The sequence below is a fragment of the Sinocyclocheilus anshuiensis genome, unplaced genomic scaffold (genome assembly GCF_001515605.1).
Source record: "Sinocyclocheilus anshuiensis isolate Anshui unplaced genomic scaffold, SAMN03320099.WGS_v1.1 scaffold450, whole genome shotgun sequence".
Lineage (NCBI taxonomy): Eukaryota > Metazoa > Chordata > Actinopteri > Cypriniformes > Cyprinidae > Sinocyclocheilus > Sinocyclocheilus anshuiensis.
In genome coordinates, this window is record NW_015546056.1 from 88,777 (window position 1) to 94,592 (window position 5,816).

General features: G+C 39.8%; 1 long non-coding RNA gene across 1 annotated transcript in view; it reads left to right on the forward strand.

The window, feature by feature from the left end:
- Positions 1-273: 273 nt before the first annotated feature.
- The window catches only part of LOC107699284 (uncharacterized), an 11,883-nt gene continuing 6,340 nt past the window's right edge, over positions 274-5,816 (forward strand). Inside the window, exon 1 of the long non-coding RNA XR_001635447.1 lies at positions 274-339. This is a non-coding gene — a long non-coding RNA (uncharacterized LOC107699284). The remainder of the gene's footprint in view (positions 340-5,816) is intronic.

Consider the following 5,816-nt stretch of genomic DNA (forward strand, 5'->3'; position numbering starts at 1 on the left):
CTCAAGTGGAATGTGATGCGTCCAGTGTGTGTGATGCCTGTGCGTTGTAGACACAGCGCTGTGCTTTTGCCTTGTGTGACTGCCTTATTTTTTATTTATATATATTTTTTTTTTTCAACATCTATTATTATTAATACATTTTTACATTTGAAAGTTTTTTTCTGTTAACATTAGTTAATAAACTATGAACTAACTTTAATGATCAATATAATATTTATTATTAATATGTTTTATTCATTTACAAAGTATGGTTTATTAAACCATGATTTATTTGGTATCAGCCAGTGTGGTCTAACCTAGCTATCTGTATCGGTATAATCCACTGTCGGTCAACCTCTAGTTGCTAGGGTATTCAGGGTGATTGCTTGGTGGTTACTTCCTGGCACAAGTCCGGAGATCCCATCCAGGCCATCTTCCACCCTGTGATTGACTTAATAGTCAGTTAATAGTCAATTAACTCTTACCCCATCAATGACAGAATTTTCTGGCTTTCTGTGTTTTCACAGTTATATGGGGCCGTATAATTATTACACTATTGCACATCTTCTGAAAGAGTGCCAGATGTCTGGATCAAAAGATACAGTACGTAAGTAGATGCATATGCAAAATAATGCAATCATTAAACATTAAACAGCATAAAAAGCTAAATTGCCTAAAATTATTGAATGAAATGTCGATCCAGTTTAGAAATGTTTAGGATTCTGCAAGCTTTGGGGTGTTGATGGAAGCGATCTACTCCATCTATGTTTTGATCATCATTCTGAATCCAATCCGGACATAGTCTTTGAATGTGGGTAAGTTTCATTTAAAAAAGCAACATTTTAAACAAAAGGCTGATAAAATCGCGTTTTTGTTCAAAATGTTGCTTTTTTTTTATTAAAACTTACCCACATGCAAGCGTTGATTTAAAAAAGGTATGCATGAAGTTAGAATGAAATGTTAAATGTTAAATAAATGTACGTTTCTACAATAGAACAATAAACAAGAACAATAAACAGTTCTCTGAAAGGTAAAAGGTTTCAGGTCGCTAGGTCCTGTTAAAAAAACAGTATTTTCCCACCTTTATGAACAATGCTATGTCACTTTTCACAAAGACTGCTGAACGAGTAAGACAGGTTTGCTATTTACTTCTTGTCAACAACAACCATGTTGACAGAACTCCCAGCAATCCTTTCCATGCTTTTCACTCATTGACTCTCTAAGCGTGTCACTTTAGCTGAAGAATCAATACAGTATATTCAGAGTTTGTATGCACAGCATGACAGTCCGAAAAACACTACATTACAGGAAGAGAGGCCCGGCAGACTGTTCTGTCTAGCCTTGAGTTATAAGGTGAGAATTCCCCATCTCCCCTCTGATTGATGGAGTCTGAGTCACGATCTCCAGAGGGTCTGGGGCCCCTACTCCATTAGAGGCCACTGTTTTACAGTTCAGACAAAAGGGGAGGGCTGAGGGAATGGAATACATGCAGACTCCATACAGACTCACTCACACAAAGCACTGAAAACTTCATTTGTGTGCTTGTCAATCTTTGGAGCATAAGAATGCAGAATATAAATGTAAAGGCTTTCATTATCAGGGGCCAGGGCTATTCAAATGGAAATGTGCACATCAGTACGTTTGCAGGTGCATATGCATTCCAAAAGCAAAAGTAGTTCCGTCTGTTAACCCCAATATTGGGGCTAATTGCTGTACACATAATACTTGTATTATTGTGTTTTATTGCCTGGCCTTCACTACAAATATATATTTATATATATATATATTCAGCAGTGCAATTATGACATTAAAACATCTGTTCAGTTTAAATGATCAAGTCTGAAGTGCATAATAAGCCAGCAAATTGTGAATATGGGTATTGAGATATCCCAGGGGTCATTGATAGGGTGTGCTTGATGGTTGCTAGTTGTTTTTAGAAGTTTTAGAAAGTTGCTAGGTTGCTGCTTTGTGGGTGCTAGGCTGGACTGGACGATTTATAGGGCATTGTTGGGATGTTATGCTGTTCTGGGTGAATTACAATCACTGTATATTTAATTCATACAGTGTATCCTATGCAGTATTTTATCTTTACCTTTACTTTATTCAGTTACTGTTGTATTGCTTACTTTGGTTAGATAGTCCCACCTTTTCTGACAAAAAGACAAAGGTGCAAGTCTGTGCACTTAACTGCTTTAATGAGGGAAAGAACTACAATTTCACAAACCATTGTGAATGACATAAATCAAATTGAAAATGGAGAAACACATCCATTTAAAGTTGTTGATTGTATCTATAGAAACAACATGTTTTTAAGTTTATTGCAAAATATATATATTTTAAAATGTTAGTGTTTTGAGAGTGCTTGGGGAGACTCGACTCAATTACATAATTTGCTGTGCTTCATGGGAGTGGGCGGAGCTCAGCACTCTGATTGGTGGAATTTTCTGTACAGCATCATGGGTAATGTAGTTTTCACCAGGGATTCCGCTGTTAAACCTGATTATTTAATCAGCTGCAGTCAGATCTACTACCGCTTCATCTTTCAACAAATGTTTATTTGTGAACTCTCCATGACACTGTGCCTCGTTTACAAAACAAAATACTCCGAAAAATCCTCTGACGCAATCTGGGATGCCATTAAAAATAAACGATCAACTTTTTTCCTTACGCTGGGATCCTTCTGATATCTGTACAAAGATGCGAACGAGCTGTTTAATCCAAACGCGTCAAAGCGAATGTTCTTTCACTCAATTTGTCCTATTGACAGACTCATGCGGGTGTCAGAAAGTGAATGTGCATCTATATAGGCTACTGTATCCAGTGTAGACAAGATAGCGGCAGTGATTGCAATTTCTATTTGCTTTTGGCGCGACACTCATATTCAGCAAGATCAAGTCGTTAAGTGACTGAACGCCAGTGGTCGGGGGGCTATGGTGAGAAGATGACTATTTGTCAATGTCTTGCTCTGGAATCAGTGTTATGCAAATGTTTGTGTCCGGGTGACATCATCTTGCACCTCAGATCCAAAACGAGACGTTTTTGGAGCTTGATTAAATAAATGCTTTGTTTATAATGAGGAGGACATTTAAAGCTATAAAACTTGCAGGATGTTTTAATGGTACAAAGCCCTCTTATATGCCAAAATATCAAGGCAAATTTGATTTCTCATGTCATGACCCCTTTAAAACAGTGGTGTCCAATGCTGCTCCTGGAGGGCCACTGCCCTGCAGAGTTTTGCACCAACCCTAATTAAACACACCTGAACCAGTTAATCAATGTCTTACTAGGCATACAAAACTTCCAGGGAGGTGTGTTGATGCAAGTTGGAGCTAAACTCTGCAGGACAGTGGCTCTCCAGGACCAAGTATGTATGGACACCCCGATTTGAAACATAAGCTGAAATAATGCAACAACCGTGGCTCACAGTAAGTCTGTCTTTAAAGGTTATCATTAAAAATCTATTTTCCTTTGAAGAAAATTAATGGCATTTTAACTTCCTGAACCTGATTGTTGCACTCTGTAAACGTTTTATTTGCAGTAAGATTAGTTTTTGCTGTGATTTCGAAATTGGTTTCGAGAACTGAATTGCAATGGTAAAACTTGCAGATTTATTATCTGCTTATTCACATGAATTTTTCTTAGTTGGGATATGATAGACTTCCTTTCTCTACTGAGTCCTTCCCCTCCTACCTTCTTGCAGAGCATGTACTTCTGTAATGCAAACCATCAGCCAAATGTGCCGTAAAAGGTCAGCCATGGTGCAGGGGCCCCTGCTATTTTACCAAGGCCGGAGCAGCTGATGTCAGGCTTCTGTAATTGATGTCATGTCCCCAAGATCAGCGGGAGGTGAGCGCCTCAGGGTGTGGTGGAGGTATTCAATTGCCCTTGCGTTTTTGGGGCACGTTTGCTGTGTAAAGGTAATGGAGGGTTCAAGTATTTGTGCTTGTGGAAATTCATGTGGGATAGCTGTTCAACGTATGGGCGTGCGAGTGGTTAAACAGAGCGGAGTGAACCAGTGATGAGGCTTACAGGCCTGGCTGGAGCAGCGAGATGACATCAGAGAACAAACTGTACAAACAACAATGCTTGTAGCCTAGGAGACTGGCTTCATTTGGCCTCGGACTGCAGGTCCATCAACACCGTAAGAGTGGCGAGCCCATAAGATGGTAACACCCCCATCTGTTGCTCTCCTTCACTGCTCTCCCTCCCCTTCACATCATCAGTCCGGCTTGAAAAAAACCCAAGGTGTTTATAATTGCTTTGGACAAATTAGGTACTTTTGGACATCTTTTCTTAGTCAGTTCTAAGTTCTAGCACACATCTGGGCGTAAGCTGCGAGGCCAAGATATTGAATGACGAATTGCTCATTGTAATTGCTATTTCCGATTAGCAGGTTATTGCCTGCGTGTGTGCATCTAAGAAAGAGCATCATGAGAACATTTCGAATGTAATATTGGAGATGTTTATGTTGGCCTATCTGATGCTTAGGAAAGAGTGCGTGGGTGTGTCTACATGTCCCTGGTTACTGATCATGGAGGGAAGCATGTGACTGGCCTAGTTACTGTAGCCTCTCATGGAAAGAATCAGTTTCGAACTCTCCATAGACAAACACACACTCCTCTTCACCGTGACATTCTGCATTATGTAATTACAATCCTTCGTTTTTTTTTGTTTTTTTTTTCTGTGGATGTTGCAAATTCAGTTACCATGGCCATGGTCCAGGGCATCTGGTATCCATTAGGGTAATAACAGCCAGATAAAGAGGATGACAAATGAACAGGGATGCCTGAGTGGAACCTTGGCAGCCCCTGGAGGGATCCAGCCCTGTTCCACAAGGCCCCGTCTCTGACCCGCGAATGAGATCCTGTGCGAGAAATGGTCCAAGTAACAACTTAGCGACTGAAAAAGACACAGGCCTACATGAGACCACAAAGACTTGCCTTAGATATAATTTTGTCATTTTGGACTCAGTGGCTTCCCAAGACACTTGTCAGTGAAAAGGGGCATCTTTTTCATATCCTCCCTAACCGAAGGAATTACACCGCTAGTTGTCATATGAGCCGAATGAAGGCATGTGCAAACAGTTACTGTAAATGTAGTGTTCTTTTCCACTGTGGGGTATTTGCTAAAGCCAGGAGAGGATGTGCAGGGTATAACTTAGTGGTCCTGCTTCAAAAGAAGCGAGGGAAAATTTGGACGAAACGGGGGAAGAATTAAATGAAAAAAAATATGACAGATGCAAACGCTCTCTCTCACACATTCTGAATGTGTGCTTTTCTCAATATGCTTCTTATTCCTGGTTGGTGTTTTTGTGCCTGGGCACGTCTGATGTTCCCTCAGGGGTTTTTGGGATTAAGACGGTAACTTGCATGACATAAACCCAGTACTATTTCAGTAACCAGCAAACCTTCTTCATGTTGCTTCCTCGATCTATATTTTGGTTGTCTACTTTGGCATGTCCACTGACACTGCCACCCATAGACCAGAAACAGGAGCTGATGATGACAGGATGCACTGTACATTGAAAAGAAAAACATGTTTTTAAACAGTATTTAATGTTTACCCCTTCATTGTAAAAAAATATACAGGTATATTTCTAATTCTTAAAAAAGAACTTTGGACAAACTGTACAAAGAGCATGGTTTGTGTGTGTGTGTGTGTGTGTGTGTGTGTTTTCATGCATAAGCAATCAAATATGTGCTACCAGTCTTCTTTAATTCCTCAAATTACATTTTTTAATTGCCCAGACATTGCTTTTTCATTGCTCAGGAGATTATGGTAACACTTTAGCATAGGGACCAATTCTCACTATTAACTAGTTGCTTATTAGCATGCCT